A 20,095-nucleotide genomic window follows, 5' to 3' on the forward strand; every position below is an offset into this window, starting at 1 on the left:
GAAGAAGAAGAAACCCTTCCTGAAGGCAGAGTGGGGCCTTAGGAGTAGCCAGGGAGGCCAGCAATGCTCAGCTAAGTGGCCATCTCAGGGTCCCAGGCCACAGAGGCAACCTCATAGCCAAAAAGCTGACAGGAAAATCTCTAAGTCCCCAGGAAAATCTTAGATTTTCAGGCGGGGGGGGGGGGGGGGTTGCTTGGATAGGGTGTAAAACCCAGCCAGATACTGGCAGGAGTTTATGCTCTGATATGAGGCATGAGAGAGAAATTTCACCCAGCTTTGTTCTGGGCTGGTACAGTGGGATGAATAATGGCCTTCCCCAGAACCTGTGAACGTTAGCTTATATGGCAAAGGGGATTTTGAAATGTATTTAAGTTAAGGACCTTGAGATGGGGAGATTATCCTGGGTTATCTGGGTGGGCCCTAAAAATAATCACAAGTATCTTTAGAAGAGGGAGGAAAGGTCAAAGAAGGAAGTTGGAAAGGTGATGTAATGACAGAAGCAGAGGTTGGAGTGATGTGCTTTGAAACCAAGGAAGGGGCCACAAGCCAAGGAATACAGGTGGCCATCAGAAGCCAAGAAAGCAAGGATTCTTCCCTCAGGCTCTAAAAGAACTAGCCCTGCCGACACCTTGACTTGAACCCAGTGAAACTGATTTTGGACTTCTGACTTCCAGACCCATAAGAGAATACATTTGTTTTGACCCCTAAGTTTGTGTTGATTTGTTATAGCAGCAATATGAAACTAATACTGTTGGTAAGTTGGGAGTCACCGCATGGCCATGTCCTGATTCTCACGTTCGTCTTTGCAGCACACCTCCTCACAGGGCCGAGAAAAGTGGGAGAGAACATGGAGATCCTTTTCAGTGTGACTGTCCTAAGGAATAGGCTGCCCAGAGTTTCAGACCCAGTACCTAGAACAGGACTTTAAACCTGGTAATACCCAAAAAACACTTGCAAAGTAAATGAATACCTTTCAGTCTGGTGATTGAATTGGAATAGCTCAGTAAGGAGAAGAAATGCCCTCGAGGCGTGACCGACATGGACTCTCACTGAAAATCATGGGTCCCGACCCCAAGAGTGCCCCTCTTTAGACCCAAGGGCTTCAGGGAACCTCAGTGGAGTCAGCTGGGGAAGGGCCACCAGGTAGTTTCAACCAAAACTGCAAACATACTCAAAAATTTCTCAACCAAAGCACACTACAAAACATAAGCAGATTATGAAAAGTCCCCATTGCGTCTCATATATTACATAGTGCCATGTGACTTTTATTTGTGTGTTTTTATTTTTTTAAGTTTGTTACTTATTTTTTTAGTAATCTCTACACCCAGTGTGCGGCTGAAACTCCTGATCCCAAGATCAAGAGTCACATACTCTTCCGACTGAGCCAGGCAGGCACCCCTGTTTCTGGGAAAATGGGATCTGGCTTTAGGAAGCCACAGGATCCCATGTTGCTGCCCTAACACCTGACCTGGGGCATCTGTTAGCTCTTGACATTGAACACCCATCCACTCTGGAACTGGGCATAGAGATTAAAATGTTTTTCAAAAACTTGGAGGAAGAGACTATTTTGCTGAAGAAAAAAAAATTATTCTTCTTACTAAGAAGAGTTTTCAAAGAAACTGGACATTGTGTCCAAGGTACCAACTTCATAAAGAAAATTGGGGAGGCACCCTTTCCTCTAAGCCTTCGCAACTAAGATGGAAACATGAAGGTTGGAATGGTTTGTCACTAATCTATGTTTATAAAAGGAGGATCTAGAACACCCAGTAGCTGTGTGAGAGCACTGAGGGGCTCATTCCTGCTGTTGAGAGAGAGGTCTAAGGTGATGCAGAGGGGGCTCCTTCAACCTTTGGTGATGGAGTTCCCATTGTTTTTGTCCTGGCTTTGTTGTGACCCATATCCACCAAGCTACACACCCACAGGGCATGGACTAGCTGTGCCTTGTCCACTTGTGAGCTCCACAGTGACCATTCTTGGGCTTGGCGTAGATAGATGTTCCATAAATGCTTCCAGAATTTCATTGAATTATCCCTGCAGCTCAGGTAGTGGATACTTACGTGACAGGCCACATAGTGCTGTTGGCAAAAACTCTTCCTTCTCCTGGCTGTCTCAGAAGCGAGGTCTTTGGAGGAGGGCATATGTCACTCTGGGTCCTAGACTGCAACCAGCCAGCACCGTTGATCCCAGGGCTGTCTCAGTCCATCGACTCACCCAGAGCCCCAGAGCCCCAGAGCCACGTGCAACAAGCAAATGGGAAGTTGGCTTTCCTTTTTCTTCCTGTCTTTGATCCTTTCCTTCCACTCTTAACTGGTGGAGCACCAGATGGGCCAGCCAGTGTTCTAGATGTTGGGACCACAGGGCAGGACCTTGTTTGGAAAGCTCTTTTTTTTTTTTTTTTTTAACATTTATTTATTTTTGGGACAGAGAGAGACAGAGCATGAAAGGGGGAGGGGCAGAGAGAGAGGGAGACACAGAATCGGAAGCAGGCTCCAGGCTCTGAGCCATCGGCCCAGAGCCCGACGCGGGGCTCGAACTCACGGACCGCGAGATCGTGACCTGAGCTGAAGTCAGACGCTTAACCGACTGAGCCACCCAGGCGCCCCTGGAAAGCTCTTTATTGAAGTGCACAGAGAAAGAGATCGATTCTTTGCTTCTCAGAGAGATAAGCTGAGGGGACTTTATTACAAGTTACCCAGGGAAGTGGATGTTCACCATTGTGGGCCTTCTGGCATCCATTTCTTCTTCCCTTTGATGACATATTACACACTTTATTTGAATGTTCATCTTTCCCCCATGCAGCCTCTAGACTTCCCACCCTCCCCCAGCTACACAGGCAGGTCTCGATAGAGTGAAACCAATCAGCACGTCCCATCCACCTGGCCTCAGCAATTGGCCAATGGGTAGACACCAGACCCGATCTGGATCAACCGGACCGGAGGGACTTTTGATGGGTCCTTGGGAAGATGGTTTCTTGATCATGGGGAGAAAGACCCACAGACTCTTCTGTGTGGTCAGAGTGTGGACATGGGTTTGGAACAGCTTTGACTTCTTTACGGCCTTGAGTGTGGCTCAGCTAGGGATGAAGCCCATAGCCAGAGCTAGGCAGGCCTGAGGGAATCCCAGAGCAGTGGAGTCAGCACCCTGCCTGAACCTCTGCTGGCACCTCGGCCACCTCTGGACTCTGAGGTTATGTGAGCCAATCCACTCTCTTTATTGTGTGATTTAGTTTGGATTGGGTTGTCTGTGTCCTGCAGCTGAGAGCATACTCGCTGATCTCACCGAAGAGGAATTTCAGATCTGGTTTCTTGACCTTGAAAGGCAGTCTGGGTTTGGGGAAGGAGGGGCAGGCACTGGTTAGTGACCCATCCAAGGACCAACAGCCTTGTGTCCCCAGCTCAGGAGAAGTGGGAAGGAGACCTGAATATGGACAGAAAAGTCTAGGCAGGTGGGGTGAGGGGAGGGCTGGTGCCAGGGTCCCTCGCCCCCAGCCTTGGCTGGCAGCTCCTGCAGTTTAACTCCACCTGACTAGTAAATGCAGAGTGCAGTCCACCTAAAGAAATCAGAGCAGCTGCCACTTCAAAGCAGGAAAGATGTGTGTAGGTGGGTGGGGAGGAGGCGGATAATTATGCAGGGAAAATACTTTTCTTGATGTTCTTCTGGAAATGTGCATGGAGCACAGGGAGCAGCAGGAGAGACCACGGGAGAGGGAAAATGTATTAGTAGAGGATATGCATCTCCAAAGGGGCATAGGTTAGGATTTGCAGTCAGTCGCATGCTCATCTGACCACAGCACCCTTTTATCGCAAGCATCTGAGACTCCATGGGACACCACCAGATATGGGACTTCATCCACGAGTGACTGAAGGATTTGTTGGGAATGATTGAGTCCACCTGTGTATGTGTGTTTGTACAACACACTGGCTCTTCCTCATGACCAGGAGGCTGGGTGCCGTTTGCATTTCCTCACGCTCTGGAGAAGGAGAAGGGAACTCAGGCCTAGCAGGAGAGGAGGCTGCAACGTGCCAGGGAGAGCTAGGGCCTCTATGTGCCATCTCTCTGCCCCACTGGGGATCTGCCCACAGACTCCACGTACCATGCATGCTTTGAGTGGCAGAGGGACACCACTGAAATTTCAGAAGCAGCTCTGAGTCTGTGAACGTTGGATGCCAACAATTATCCAGCTGTGAGTAAGCTGAACATTTCTTAGGGCCATTTTTGTGTAATTATAAATATTTGAGGATGTTAAGCTCCCAGGTTACATATTGAGGGTATTATTTGAGCAATGGCTGGCTGCCGAGCTGGAAATGCAAACACCCTTTCATTCCCCTCTCCTGGAGCACTTAGAATATTTTATGGGATTCAAAAGAAAAAAGTTTCAGTTGAGAAAAACAACAACAACTGGAAACAAAGTCGGTTGCTAATATTTCTAAACAGCTCTAAATCAAAAAAGAGGAATGCGACCATTTTACTTAATTGTGGTGGGTTTGTGATGCATTTTCTCTATGGGTTAGGAAAGCAATTACCATCAAACAACCCACTTGTGCCTCCATTGTGATAAATGTTCCCTCTAATGGGGTTGACATGCCAGGCAGAGGGCCTTTTAAAGCACTTAATGCTTCAGGAAGTGTTTGCACGTGTGGGGCTCCTTGGCGTGCACTGAGAGCTCATGACTGGCTCCCTCTAAGGATATATTGTGGTGCAGGGGGTTCTTAATAGGAGATAGGTCCTTTGAAGCAGCAGCTGAGGCCTGGGGCATGAACGACGCCTCTGTTGCCCTGTCTCTGTCCAGGGCCCCACGTGAGGCCTTGGGGCCTGTCCAGCCCTCGTACCCTTGGTCACCCTATCCTGTCCAGCCAACCTGAGAAGTCTTGTATCACCTCACCTGCCCCCATCTGCATTCCTCCCACCCTGGAAAACACGGGCCATCTCCCACCGACACATGCACAACCTCTCCTTCCATCTTCTGCCTGGAACCTGACCCCTCCTGCTAAGCTTCCCCATACCCCCTGAGCATTGCCACTCATTCCCCAGACCCCCAGTACTCCCAGAGACCATGGCTTCTGTGCCCTTGAACAACCCCACCCAGCCTCTGAGGTTCCTGCATGCTGTTCCCCCCTTTCTCAGCCCTTGCTCTGGGCCCTGGTTTACCCTTTCTCACCTCAAAGAACTGCCTTCATCTTGGGTAACTTTAACATGGTGTGAACGGCCCATTGCACTGGCCAGGTCACAGACTTCCTTGATACCCTTCCACTTGCTTTCACAACCAGGCTGCCATGTCCAGACCTGATAATCTTAGCCATTAGGTGACACCTTGGCCACAGTGAGCGCCCTGTATCTCCCCTACCCTCTGCTCCTGCGGAGGCCTCTGGTCCCCAGCCCCAAGGATTTTGTGGCCTCATTTCTGGCTGGGACGCTGTGGCCATCCCTCTTACTCTGTCTAGGGCTCCTGAACCCCATCATCTCCATCCCTCAGCCCAGGAGCTGCCATCTAAGGCCCCTGCTTGGGCATGGAGCTGCTGCTTGGCGACCCTACTAGCCAGCCCGGAGGGAATTCTGACCGTGCAGCCTCCCACGCCCCTACCCCTCCCTGCCTTCTGTCCCCAGTTCCTAAGGTCACAGCGAAACGGCCGTGAAAACGTGTTAATAGTAAAATAACCAAGACGCCCCCCCTGCCCTCCCCGCCCCCCCTCCCCCCGCCTCAGATGCAGGCAACAGGCAGGGGGCATCTTCTGAGACACTAGGGCAAACATCCCCCCGCTTGCTTCCCAAGGGCGCGGGGCAGGGGCGGGGCGGGAAGGTGGAGAAACAATGTAACATTGGTTTGAAAACTCGAGGTCCCCACACAAAGGTGGGACAAAAGTGGGATCGATTCTGAAGGCTGTAGTCCCCAGACGACGCTCCAGCCGCCAGCGCCAGGCCCCTCTCCAGCTCACCATACTTGGATGGGGCAGCGAGAAAAGGATTCGGGACAATGGGGACAAACCCAGGGGGACCCAGATCGCGGCTCTGGCCGCCGTTCCCTGCCCACTCACGGGTTGCCTCATCCCCGCAGCGCGGGCCCCGGGCGCCCCCTGGAGGCTGTGCGGACTGCAGGCGTTCAGCCCAGACCCAGGAGGGTGCTCCCATCAGCTAGAAAAATAGCCCTCATAAAAGTGGACAAAGGACAGGAACAGAAACGTTTGGAATGAAACACAAATGCCCAATAAAACGTTAATCTGACGTTTACATAGGCAGGATCTGTTGCAAGCCATTACATACATCGATTCCTTTAAATCTCTCAATAACACTAGTAGGAAGACAGAGTACTCCCATTCTATGAATGAGTAAACTGAGGCGCAGAACTTGCTCAAGCCCACACATAAAGTGACAAGGCTAGGAATCTGCCCCAGCGGCCTGACACCAGAGTCTATGGCCTTACTCACTGCATTAGACTGATTGTCAATATATGAAAAATGTACATTCTGGCTAAAAAACAGTGTAAATTAAAACAATCCATTCAATAAATTTATTCTACAGGTATTTGCTGCATGCCTACTGTGAGCCAGGTCCTATTCTGTGTGCAGAGGAATGGATACCAAAACACACAAAACATTAAACTTACATTCCAATGTAAATAAATAAATAAACATGAAACTATATTCTGTGGCAAGTGGGATAATTGTTTGGGGGGAAAATAGCAGGGTAAGGAGGAAAAGAAGGGATATTTAAATCAGATGATCAGATCCTTCTCTTTGAGACGGTGACACTTGAGCAGAGACCTAAAGAAGGGGAGGGAGGCTCGTGGTTATCTGTGGGGAGAGCATTTTAGGGAGAGCAAGGTCCCTGAAGCCACTGCTGAAGGCACTGTCTGTATAGTCCACAGGAGTTGGTGGGCTCCTGTCCAGCTGCTGTGATCCATTGCCTGTGCCCAGGACTGTGCTAGACATTTGGGGAGGAAGACTTGCATGTTAACCATTCAGTGGGGATGATGCTCGTCTTTGCTCCTAGTATTCACTCACCTCCCTGCCACTGGCCCAGTGTGACAATTATCCCCCATGGGTCTCAGCAGAAGGTGGGATGGATCTGGGGAAGTGAAAGGGAAAGCCCCCACTAATATTTGGGGGTGGGGATAACTGACCCAGGTTCCAGGTCTCTGGGCTGGGACACAGCAAAATTTAGCCCTGTTAAATGCAGTGAGAGAAGCTTCATTACCGGGGGAACCATCTAACTCTTAGCCCAGACTCTGAGAGGCCTGAGGGAATCTGGATGAGTGCATCTGCAGCTTCCAGTAGTCCCAGCAGGATCCAGATGCTCTCGCTTCTGTGTTCCCTTCACAGGTCTCTGTGGTCTTCCTCACTAGATCTTAGAGGCACCTGGGATTTTGAGTGAAATGTCCCCTTAGTGAGCTTCCTGTCTGGCCCCAGGATAGGAGGGCCAGGCCATGACTGTAGTCTGCAGGGTCTCCTTTCCTCCAGAGACAGAAACCCAAGAGTAAGGTCAGAGGGAGAGCAGGTAGCCCCAGAGGAGGTGAACCCAATTCTTTCTCAGTGCCTGCCACCTCCTCCTTGCTGTGGCCAAAAGGCCATGATTTTCCCTACTGGTTTGGTCTCATTTCATCCCTTTGAGATAAGATGAATCACTCTCTAAAAACTGCTTATGTTTTATATGGTGAACTGCCCTGTGGTTCAGTGTTGAAAACTTCTGTTGATTCTTGTGTCCACCTGGGTTCTTTTGAGTCCTGCTTGGATGACCTTAGGAAGGGGTGAGCTTGTTTTCAAGATGAGCACAAACTGGGGCAGAACCTGGAAGAGAAGGAGCTTAGCATAAGGGCTGCCCGGGGAGGGCCGGCTGGTATCTCCATCTCTCTCCCAGGGTCACAGAGTCTCTCTCTGAGCTTGCTCTCTTCTCTTCTCCACCAGCAGCACCTTCGTCCCCCATTTACTTAAAGTTTCCTTTCCCTGGCTCCTAGCTTCTTTTTCCTGAGCTGCTTTCTCATATCTGACCACGTCACTGATCTGAACATCTCCTTGACCTCTCTCTTTTCTCCTTTCAGCATCTGTATCAGAAACTGGCCACCTCAGCCCTGGAGTTCTTCATTTGTGTCCCCAAGCCAGCTCATCTATTTTATGCCAGGGCACATCATATATCTCTGGATAGTCCCATCCGGGTTCAACCACTGGGGCCAAAAAGGTAGGGCACCAAGGTAGCCAGCTGTCCCTTCTGCCAGTGGCCAGGGTGATGCAGACACCACTATTAGACTGTCTGCTACGGTCCCAGATTCATTTTTTTTTATTGTTTACTCATGCTCGTGTTTCAGTTTTTGGCCTTTGTTATTGTTGTCTTGAGGTCTTTTCAGGGTCCTTAAAAATTCTTCAGGTGCCCAGCCTGGTTTATTGCAGTGGCTCCTACCCCCAGATGCCTGGCATGGGGAGGATCATTCATAAACAGGAAGTCACTTCTTCTTCCCACTTAAGTCTTACCTGTCATCAAAAAAGGGAGGGGAGACCATACTTAATAAACACCACCCATTAGATTAGATCGACGGTCCCCAAATATTGCATTTCTTCCAGAAACAGTATCTCTTGCCCTCACAGAAGAGCATGTGGTCAAGAGGAAATTGAATAAAGTCCTTTAATCAGCCACAGTAGTATTTGAATCATTTAATTTAGGATCTGACAACCATAAATTACTTTATTTTCCAGACCAATTTTAGCCGACCAGGAGAGCTGGACCAGTCCCGACTCATGCTTAATAAATCACTCCCTTGCCTGAACATGGAAAGTTTGGGGAAGCAATTTTTCTGGGGCTTTTCAAACATAATCAAAAATAATCTCCCATGCTGTGTGTGCCTGACATGAGTCCTTGGCTATGCTCCCTATGCATAGCTTTGTGGCTATAGAGTGAACCCTCCAGCTGAGAGAGGCAGGGACATGAAGCAGGGAGCTGTCACCTCTGCAGCCTGTGCTTTTTATTCCTGGCTCCAAGTTCTCATGGCTAGGAAAACAAGTCAAATCAAATTAGATGCCAGACACAAGCTGCTTATTGCAGCTCACCCTCGGCTGCCTCAGACTTTTCAACACCTGCTGAAGCTGCTTCACTGGGAAAAAAACGAAAGAGGAGCTTCTGATTCAAATAACACCAGTGGGACACCCCAGCTGTGTCCTCTTCCAGAGTCCCGTTAAATCACTGGTGAAGTCCCAGTGGCGGGCAAAGCACAAGATTTCTCCTTCAGAACCAGTCTAGATGTCTGTGTGTCTGAGCCCCTGGCGCCTCCTCTGGCCACCAGGCAGATGCAGCTGGGCTGAGAAAAACCCACGGGACTTCATTCTAGCCCTGCTGCAAGCTACAGCCGTGTGTCTGTTCAAGGCCCTTGCTTTTAGGCCAGTCTGCTCATTTTTCTCCGTTGATTCCAAGGAAACAAAGTGGCCGGAAGGAGGCTGGTGGGACTAGGCAGGATGCATGGCGTTCTTTTTTTTTTTTTTTTTTTTTAAAATATGGAATGCTTCACGAATTTGCGTGTCATCCTTGCGCAGGGGCCATGCTAATCTTCTCTGTATCGTTCCAATTTTAGTATATGTGCTGCCGAAGCGAGCACAGGATGCATGGCGTTCTTGGGGGCATGTTGCATTCCTGGAGGTATAGTACTGATGAGTAAGTGGTATTAAAGAAGGAAGAATCTGGGGTGCTTGAGTGGCTCAGTCAGTTAAGCACCCGACTTCAGCTCGGGTCATGATCTCACCATTCACGAGTTCAAACCCCGCGTCAGGCCCTGTGCTGACAGCTCAGAGCCTGGAGCCTGCTCCAGATTCTGTGTCTCCCTCTCTCTCGGCCCCTCCCCTGCTTGCACTCTGTCTCTCAATCTCACAAATAAATAAACATTAAAAATTTTAAAAAAGAAAGAAAAAGGAAGGAAGAATCTGATGTGGGCCAGTGCATGCAGGGGAATTGTAAATTTTAGTGAAATACGTTTTTTAAGAATTTCTGTCTCAGTCAAAGATGTGTTGATGTGAAAATAAAACCATCAACAGCCAAGGTTACAAGGGTGGAGCAGGTGCCCGCAGGCACCAGGAAATCCTGGGATGGAGCCAAATGGGAGAGCAGTCCAGGCCTCCTGGGAGCTGTTTGGTCACAGGCAGCACCTCCCTGGCGCCAGACCTGAGGCTGCTCATCCATCTCCTGCTTCTGGGCACCCCTCTCTGCAGGTGCGCTCTTGGTTCCTGCTCCCCTCCCAAAACTTGAACTCATACAAACATGACTCTGGGTTCATCTGGTCATGGCACTTGACCCAGTGCTTGGAGAGCCACTATCAACCAAGGAAACCCTCTTCTGGCCCCTTTGTGGAGGGTGTCCAGGGACAGAGTGCCCCAAGCACCTGTGTCAAAGTCCTGGGCAGAGGTAGGGCCACTGTTTGTCAGGAGGTCCCACGTGGAACCTGTCTAGAAAGTATCTGCCCATATTTTTAAAGTGGGAGCAGGGATGGAGATTTGGGGGAGGGCTGCTGACGCCGCTCATTCCTCACATTGGCACCACTACTGCCTGAACTCCCACCCTAACCCCCGCCTTACTTATCTAATTAAGCCTGACTCAAAAAATAAATAAAAATAAAATAAAATAAAATAAAATAAAATAAAATAATAAACCTGACTCTGCCATTCACTCTTGTGTACCTTTGAGCTCCTTTCTTAATCGCTGATGCCCAAAAGTGGAACAGATAACAAGGGCACTTTCCTTCCAGGGTTGTTATGAGAATCAAATGAGATAAGAGTTCAGAAACATAAACTATTTGGGAAATAATAAAGATAATAGACCTCTTTGGCCTAAATGCAGCTGGAAATCATAGAAAATGTAGATGAGTGTAGATTGGAGATATGATCTTATTCTAGAAAGATGAAGTATGTTTTGAATTGACACAAGAGTGAAGTACATTTCATTAAACAAAAAGAAAATAAGGTAATTTATGTGTAGCCCTATAAACATGACTCACAAAATAGAACTATAAAATCGTTTGCCTTGCTCTTGGATGAAATATAAGCTAAATTCCCATATGACCTCTTCTTTATCCCTTGGCCTGGCAGTAATTTTCAGCTCTTTCTTCCTCCCAGAGGCTTTCGTGATCAAGCTGTAAAATGACCCCATGCTGTTTCTCTCATGTCAGCAGCCACCTCTGGTCCACTGGAAACATTCACTCATCTTTCGCCCCCATGATCTCTGGCCTTGCAGGCAGACCCCAATGCGGCCCCTCTCCTAGCTGCACTGTGAACACATCTGGCCAGCCTGTCTCCTGCCATTAAGATTTCCCTGCCCTAGTTCGCTGTATCCCTGAACTCCAAAGGACATGTATTGAGCCTTCTGAGTGATCCCACAGAAGCTCCTTTCCCTAAGCTTGAGGTGAGGAACAAGCATCTTTTACTATCACCCTGGAGAAAGGGGATTCACAACCCTAACTCCCCAAATATGTCCACAGAGCCCCGTGCACTGCAAATGCTCAGTAAATGGCAATCATCCCAGCCTTCTGATCCTGCCTCCCAGAGACCTACCTGCCTCTCAATGGCCACTGGGAATTGACTGCCCCTTTCCTGAGCAGTTCTTTTTTTTTTTTTAATCTTTAAACATTTGTTTTATTTTGAGTGGGGGGAGGGGCAGAGAGAGAGAGGGAGACAGTGGATCTGAAGAAGGCTCTGCACTGTTAGCAGAGAGCCCAACGTGGGGCCTGAACTCACAACATGTGAGATCATTCCCTCAGCCAAAGTTGGGCACCTAACGTACTGAAAATAAAGGAATTTTTATTAATTGAGTGCCCCAGAGAAGCTCAAGAGCAGCAACTAGTCTGGAGAGTGCAAGAAACCTCCATTAAGGGGCTCTGTATTGACAGCTTGGAGCCTGGAGCTTGTTCCAGATTCTGTGTCTCCCTCTCTCTCTGCCCCTCTCCTGCTCATGCCCTGTATCTCTCTGTCTAAAAATAAATACACATTAAAAAAAATTTTTTTAAGGGGGATTGAGGGGCCCAGGGAAGCTTGGGAGCAGAAATGAGCCTGCTTGAGGATGGGGAACAAAAATTCTAGGCCTAGGGGTAAGGGAAGAGACACCCAGGTGCTCCTTCCTGAGTAGTTCTAAGCCCTAAGTCCCAAAGGCAATTCCAGGTCCCTAAGTGAGACAGTTATTGAGAGGCCAAACTGAGATTCCACTCCAAGCCAAAATATTCCTTTCTGCTCTTTGCCAACTGCCTCCAGGGAGAACAGTATCCCTACCCCTATATTATGAGGATGGATGGGCTAGTGAGAAAGAGGAAGATATCCATCCAGCCACAGAAATGTGATGGGTATGGCAGTGTCCCAGGCAAGCACCAAATAATCCCCACGTTGGCTGCTGGCTATTTTGTCCCATTAGGGACTTACTTAGGGAACTTATGAGAGAAGAATTAGGAGGCCCTTGCTCAGTGTGACCAAAGGGACCTCAGGAAGTACGAGGCCTTAAGTAGAATGAAAACCATGCCCCAGGAAACAGGAGAGGAGGAGACTGGAAGGAGGAAGATAATGAGTGTGGGGAGAAAGGGAGAACCCTGAAGTCAGAGACGCCTTGGGGAAAAACCTTGGGTCTGAGGGTCAACCCAGAATCGCTGAGGGAGGGGTCCATGCTCAATTCTCAGAGTGGCTCAGGAGGAGACAGATGGTCTGGAAGGCCAGGCAGTGCCCCAGGAACATCTACATCAGCAAGCCTATCTCAGATGATTAAAAATGGCAGCAGATAAATTTAACTAAACATGAGTAATGGGGACACAAAGGGGAAGTGAAGAGAAATAGAATATTTTAGCAACATAAGGAAATGAGAAGAAAATGACTTTGCAATGAAATGTCAAACTTCTGTGCCTGGAGGAGATGTAATCTGGTCATTGCAGGCTCAGGGGAGCGGGGGAGTCTGTGGTTATTTCAAGCAAATTTTAATTCACTATAATTTAATAACATATGGCCAAATCCCTTTGGGTTGGTGTCAGGGGATAGAACTGGGATTCAGAGAGTTACCTGGGGTGTTTATTTTCATTGCCTTACAGGAAACTGTGTGATTATTCATCCACCATCCATCCATCCATCCATCCATTCAGAGAGTAAATGTTAAAGCCTGAGGATTAGAAAAACAAAAGATGGGGTGGGGTGGGGGGCCTGGGTGGCTCAGACAGTTAAGCTTCTGACTCTTGATTTCAGCTCAAGTCATGATCTCTCAGTTCATGAGTTTGAGCCCTGCATCAGGCTCTGCTAACAGTGCGGAGCCTGCTTGGGATTCTTTCTCTCCCCTTCTCTCTGAGCCTTGGGTGTATTTTCTCTCGCATTCTCTCTCCCTCTTTCAAAATAAATAAACTTAAAAAATTAATTAAAAAAAAAAAAGAAAAACAAAAGAGCCCTGCCATCTCCTGCCCCCCCAGGAGACAGACAAGTGAACAGACAGTTACAATATAGGGTCACATTCTAGGCCTAACACTTGCTGTTCATTAGAAGTGTGTGAATTGAATGTATGAATGAAAGGGTGGTTCTGGTAAGGCCAGAAAGGAGTGAACATCAAGCTGGGTCTTGAAGAATGAGTAAGAGTTCACCAGGTGGACAAATAAGTTGTGAGTAGCCCAGGGAGAAGGGACCACATGTGACAAAGGAGTGTGGGTTACAGTCATGGAGTTGGAGGAGATCGCCCAGGGAAAGGGGACAGGATAAGAGGAGGAAACAGACAAGGAGACACAAGATCAGTGGGGTTTGGATGGGGAATCACACCCTCAGAAAGGCAGACTCTGAAGACCTCCCAGTCCACCTAAAGCCCACCCTCATGGAAATCTCGACTCCAACCTAGATGCCTATTTACCCTTCCAGCCTCAACTCAGGCATCGTGTCCCCCAAGAAACATTCCTTTCTGACTTAGCCTGGGGTGAGTCCCCTTCCCCATACAGGCTCCTGGTACACCCTGTGCCACCAACCCTGTCACTGCCCATCCCACCCCTACCTATATTGGATTAGCTTGTCTGTATGCCTGCCCATCTCCCAGTGGAAGGGATCCCCAGCTCTGGTGATACCCCCCAACACTGATGCCTCCCTGGGTTCTAGCCAGGCTGTCCTGTCAATGGTATCCCATCTCAAAGATTATTCATCCAGAAAAGTGGCTCCAAAATCTGAGGCCTAAATCAACGGTTGCTGGGTGGTGTGGCGGAGAGAAAGGTGTTTTAGTTCACACCACATTGGACCTTTCTGCTCCTCTAGAGGGACTCAGGAGTGTCCGAGGTAAGAACTCTTTTTAAGCTCCCAGGACCCTGGCTGGAGGGGGTGGGTGGTTAGGACTTCTGGGCCTGGGAAAACAAAGTCATAGAAACCTGGCCCCAAGGCAGAGAAGCCAGAAGTGCTAAAGAGGTCAGGTCCGGGCCTAGCAGTAGAGGGACAGGTAGCCAGCCACCTCCCTGAACACAGCTGCCCCCAATACATGGCCAGAGGGAAATGATAGAGCTGCAGGTGCCCTGGATGTCCTGGTTGCTAGGCGGCAACCAAGGCTGTAGCAGCTGGCAGGTCACCATGGTAACAGCAGGGCCTGTCTCCCGCATTAGCCCTCTAGACCTGTGCCTCTGTGCCGGGAGGTGCAGGGAACGCCCAAGGTGTGGGGTCCCAGATGTGTGGCAGTCAGCTCCTGGCAAAGGCCCAGGCAGGTCGAAGACCCAGCTGATTTTAACTTCCACGTTTTCTCACCTCCCAGCGGGTCACACCTATGCAGTTTGAGCCAGGCATAACAGTTGTAGGGGAAAAATAAAATTTGGCTTTGGATCAGCCACACCAGATCTTTCATTTCCAGATGAAATAGAACCCAGAGAGGGAAAGACACTTGTTGGTGACCATACAACTGCAGTCCTTCAAATAAGGCTGAATAGAAAATGGAAAAGAAGAAAATGATGCAAATGACCAAAAACCTAATCTAGAATGTGTCCTGTTTTTTAATTACCATTTTAAAATTTAAATTGTTTTAGGGGCGCTTGGGTGACTCAGTCGGTTAAGCGTTCAAGTTGGGCTCAGGTCATGATCTCACAGTTCTTTTCTTCTTCTTCTTCTTTTTAATGTATTTATTTTTGAGAGAGAGAGTGAGAGAGTGCAAGTGGGGTAGGGGCAGAGAGAGAGGGAGACACAGAATCTGGAGCAGGCTCCAGGCTCTGAGCTGTCAGCACAAGAGCCTAACGCCAGGCTTGAACTCAGGAGAGCTGTGAGATCAGGACCTGAGCCAAAGTTGGATGCTTAACGGACTGAGCCACCCAGGCTCCCCACGATCTCACAGTTCTTGAGTTAAAGCCCCACATCGGGTGGGCTCACTGCTGTCAACATGAGCCTGCTTCAAATTCTGTCCCCCCCTCTCCACCCCGCTCTCGCTCATGTGCTCTCTTTCTCAAAAATAAAAATAAATTGAAAATTTAAATTGTTTTAAACCCCAGCATTCACCTGATTCACACAATGTGAAGCTCAGTTGGTTGGGCTTCTGACTCTTGATTTTCGCTCAGGTTATAATCTCACACTTGTGAGACTGAGCCCCATGCTTGGGATTCTCTCTCTTTCTCTCTCAATATTAAGTAAATAAATAAACAAACATTTTTAAAAAACCAGCCCAATGCCACATGTAAGTTATGAATCTCCTTCAGCTGATCATATGCAGCTTTGTCTTCCTGTGCCATTTTCTTTCTTCTCCAACTAGTGTCTTTCCCTCTCTGGGCTTCTATTTCATCCTTAAAAGGAAGAAGCTGGTCTAGCTGATCTCAGAGCCCATTACTCTTTTTAATAAAGCAAAGCCTTTGTTTCATAAACTCAGCCAGGTTAACTGGGCACACGTTTATTGGGCATGCAAGTGAGCAAGATCCACTTGTGGCTACAGTCCAGTTGGGGCTACAGTCCACAGATGTCTCTGGAACTGGGCTCCTGGCAGGCTTAGTCTAAGGGCAGCCTAACTCAGGTCCCTTGGACTCATATATCTGGTTGTAATGTTAGAGAACGTTAGCCATGAACAAAAATTACCTTGTTGAGAATAATTTCAAGTTAATTAACTTGCAAGTTTATTTTAAAAACAAAAACTCAGAAACACGGTTAATCAAGAAGTATAATATAATCTTGTTTATTTCTAGCACCTCATCCGTTCTCTGCCCTCCTTCCATATTCTGTCCTTGGCTCATTTTGTCCACTTCTTGGTCTCTAAGAAGTGTCTCTGTGTTTGTCCAGAAAAGCCCTCAGATGCTGTTTGCATCTTGGATCTCCAGGTAGGATCAATCTTCCCACACAACTAACCACATCTCACAGTCATTGAACACCCTTGTCTCAGATAACAGAGGTATCTGAGGAAAACCTTCCTTGAGTAGACATTTTTCATGACTCCAAACCCGGGGAGAGAATGGGACCAGGCCACAGTGCCAGGGCAAAGATGAGATGCCAGGATACACTTGAGGCACCACTGAGACATAAGGAGACTGGATAAACAAGGAGCAAGCGACAGGGAGAGCAAGATGGCTGAGCCAGAAACCAAAATGAAGTTGATAAGGGACCAAGAAGCAAGCTGAGGGCCCAGCACAAGCTAGCACGCCTGTGGGATATGTGTGACATTCCTCAGGCATTCCTGGCTGCCCAAGGTCAAAGGAAAGGACAGAAACAAATGGTTAAACTGATAGAGTCTCCATTGGTTTACAAATATCTTAGTAAATTACAAGGAAAAGGCAATCTTATCAATAGCCTAATCTCCAGAAACCTATAGACTCAGTTTCCTGGAGCCCAACATCACCTTCCCCTCCATAGTGATGTGGGGAACAAGGGCAAGAAGGACATGGCATACAAAATTAAATTTCCTTATAACCTACAGCCCATTGACAACTACTTGAGGTAGGCAGAGTAAAGCTTTCTCCAGGAACTCCCTCCTGTCTTAATGTTAATGCTTTTCTAAAGGGAAAAACAACCTTAGCTTGACAATAGCTAGGCCTCCAGTAATCTGTGAGTCTTTAGCATCTGGAAAATCCCTTTAAGAAACTTCCTCTTTTTTTTAATCAAAAAAATATTTTTTTAATGTTTATTTATTCTTGACAGAAATGGGGGGGGGGGGAGGGCAGAGAGAGAGGGAAATACAGAATCTGAAGCAGTCTCCAGGCCCTGAGCTGTCAGCACAGAACCTGATGTGGGGCTCGAAATAACAAACCACGAGATCATGACCTGAGCCAACCTGAGCTGAAGTGAGATGCTTAACCGAATGAACCACCCAGGTGCCCCTAAGAAAGTTCCTCTCGACTTTACCTCCCCCAGTCCCATAGTATATAACCAGCCATTCTTCACAACCCCAGTGCAACTCTTCCTGCCCAGGGGTCCTGTCTCTGTGCTTTAATAAAATCACCTTTTTGCACCAAAGACGACTTCAAGGATTCTTTCTTGGCTGTCAGTTCCGAACCCCACCATCACCCCAAAACCACATCAAGGTCTCCTGACACCTGGCTCTTGTGACCTGTGGGGACTACATTGCCCTTGAGGCGACACCACTCGGGTCCAGCCTGAGGAGCTGCAGCTGAGTCTGGAGCAAGAGCTGAGTCTTCAGCTCAGCCCACAGTAGCAGGAGACCACCAGGGAGGTTTTGTGAGGAAATAGAGGGCAGCGGGGGCTCAGGGAATGAGGGCTACATAGGTGTTAAGTGAAATTTTGTTGAATTGAAAAACATTTTCTGGGCCGTATGGAGGAAGCTTGACTTGAGGGTGGGCGGTTGGCAGGGTCGGCAATGGTCCGGAAGCTGTCAAATTAATGTTCTCAATATTGTTATGCAGAAAACTTTACAGGAGTAGAGGGTCCTAGTGGCCAGCAGGTGGCGCTAGAGCCCCAGCGCTCTGCGGACTGACCCCTGAAGTTCCAAACTTAAAGCAGGTGTTGGTCGATGTGAGCGAGAGGACCTGGGCGCTGAGAACTCGCTTCCCTTCGTGTCCGACTCGAAGGTCGGCTTCAGATCTAGCAGTGGGTGGCTGAAGCTACACAGCCTCCACTCAGCGCCTCATTCGTGTCCTGCCAGCCCGGGAATGCAGGGAAGACAGGGGACCCGAGTTCACTGTTGGTTCAGGAATCGCTGGTTCTCTGGCTTAACAGGGTAGGATCTGGACGACCTACCTTCGTCAAGTCCCCCCCCCCCCCCGCCTTTTTTCTCACGAATTTTCTTGGAAACGAGAGGGTGGAACAGTTTAATGAACATTTTAAGGGACTGGAACTTGGATATTCTTGTGCTGTGGGGAAGGCCCCAGCTAGAAGCCTTGGACCCACGGCGGGCCGAGTGAGGAATTGAAGGTCAAATCCACGTGGATATTAAAGACAGAGAAGGCAATATGGAAGGCATTTGGCATTAACGACGGGTCTTCTCGCCTCTGTCGTGGCTGGGACAAAAACCCGCTGAATACAGCATTATTAGTCGCTTCCCCAGCACAGGGGCAGCCTCTTGCCCACCGTGTAGCGGGGACGTGAGAGGCTTTGGAGCACCACTCGGGCACCTGGTGGCCCCCGCCGATGTCCCTGGCCCAGCCCCCGTGCCCCGGGACCTCAACTGAACCTGCGAGTTGGTCTTTTCAGCTCCGGGACTCCGAGTACGGAGCAGACACCTCGGAGGCGGTTGTCATGGAAACAGGAGGCTCGGAGAAGAATGTGACTCTCCACTGGCTGGAAAACAGGTTAGCGCCACGCCCCACGCCTGAGAGGTTGCCATCAACCCTAAGGTGTGCACTGGCCTAGGAGGAACTGGCCAGCTTGCTGTCTTCTCCGTGCGGCTGGACGACATCAACCCACCTGGCCACCGTCGTGACCTTCAGCGGCAGAGCCTGCCGGATAGGGCCGCACTTCCCCCTGAGAGGAGCTTGTGGCTCCCATCTCGATGCCCCACCCTTGGCCTTCCCGGCCAGAGGGCATCCTTGAAAGGAAAGTAAGAGACCATGGAAAACAAAGTTCAACTTTGCCTTATTTGCAAAAGTCTTCCAGGTGAGAGCTGGCTCTAGTGCTCCACCTACAACTCTTTAAAAAAAATTTTTTTTTAATGTTTATTTATTTTTGAGAGAGACGGAGCCAGAATGTGAGTGGGTTAGGGGCAGAGTGAGAGGGAGACACAGAACCCGAAGCAGCCTCCAGGCTCCCAGCTGTCAGCACAGAGCCTGACCCGGGCTCAAACTCAAAAGCGGTGAGATCATGACCCTAGTCGAAGTCGGAGGTTCAACCAACTGAGCCACCCAGGCGCCCCTCCACCTACCACTAAGTTGTTACTTTTGCTTCGTTTTTGATTTCAGTGTATCTTACCAATTTTCAGTGCATTGGTGTATTTTAAAAGGTTTTAAAACGATTTCATCCAGCATTAAAGTTGCTTAGCTACACTGGGAGAAACGTAAGTGCATTTGTGAGATTCTTAGAGTAAATCAACTGATATCTGACTTGGGAGATCTGGCTCTTGCTTCAACCTCTTCCAACCTCCTCAGCAACTTTTCACACCCAGTAATGTTGTGAGCTGCACCCCTCTCACTCCCTTAGAGCTAAAGCCCAGTTGTTTTCCAGTGTATCCACTTACTACGCAATGAGAATTCAGGCTGCTCTCCTTACACCCAGCCTCTTCTCTAACTCCCTTTCTCTTGCTCTGGCAGGCATTGGGGGTAGTTTATGTAACCTCCCCTTTTCCTGGGAACATGCCATTATGAGGAATTGTTTTCTTTCCCATTCCAGTCTCTTCATAGAACCTGGGAAAGGGGTTGTGTCCAGGCAACGGTTAATAGCAATAGGGCAAAAATTCAGCACCTGGCCCCCCTTTTATAAGACCTGATGATGTCTCATCTCAAATGTTTGGTCTTTCTTTAGAATGAAGAAGAATTAAGTCCTCAGCTGATTCCGGGTTACCAATTCTGGGACAAAAGGAAAAGTTTCTCTTATCCTCTCGGAGCAATAAGTGACTCAAGTATCTTAGTCATAGTAAGTGTGATCTGGGGAATCATTGTTTAAACCTTCCGTAGTGACCCATGGGTGAAGATGGCATAGAAGAGGAAAAGGAAGTAGCATCTTGTGATGAATATGCAACGTTGCCCCACTCGCTTAACTGTCTAATTCCTGTAGCTGAAGTCAGTACCTTGATA

The 20,095-nt window shown here is 48.7% G+C and overlaps 1 non-coding gene across 1 annotated transcript; it reads right to left on the reverse strand.

The window, feature by feature from the left end:
* Nucleotides 1-9,467: 9,467 nt before the first annotated feature.
* Nucleotides 9,468-9,574, reverse strand: LOC125916670 (U6 spliceosomal RNA). The gene has a single exon (XR_007455997.1). It is a non-coding gene; the product is annotated as a U6 spliceosomal RNA (small nuclear RNA).
* Nucleotides 9,575-20,095: the final 10,521 nt, after the last annotated feature.

Source organism: Panthera uncia, assembly GCF_023721935.1.
Source record: "Panthera uncia isolate 11264 chromosome E2 unlocalized genomic scaffold, Puncia_PCG_1.0 HiC_scaffold_20, whole genome shotgun sequence".
Classification (NCBI taxonomy): Eukaryota; Metazoa; Chordata; class Mammalia; order Carnivora; family Felidae; genus Panthera; species Panthera uncia.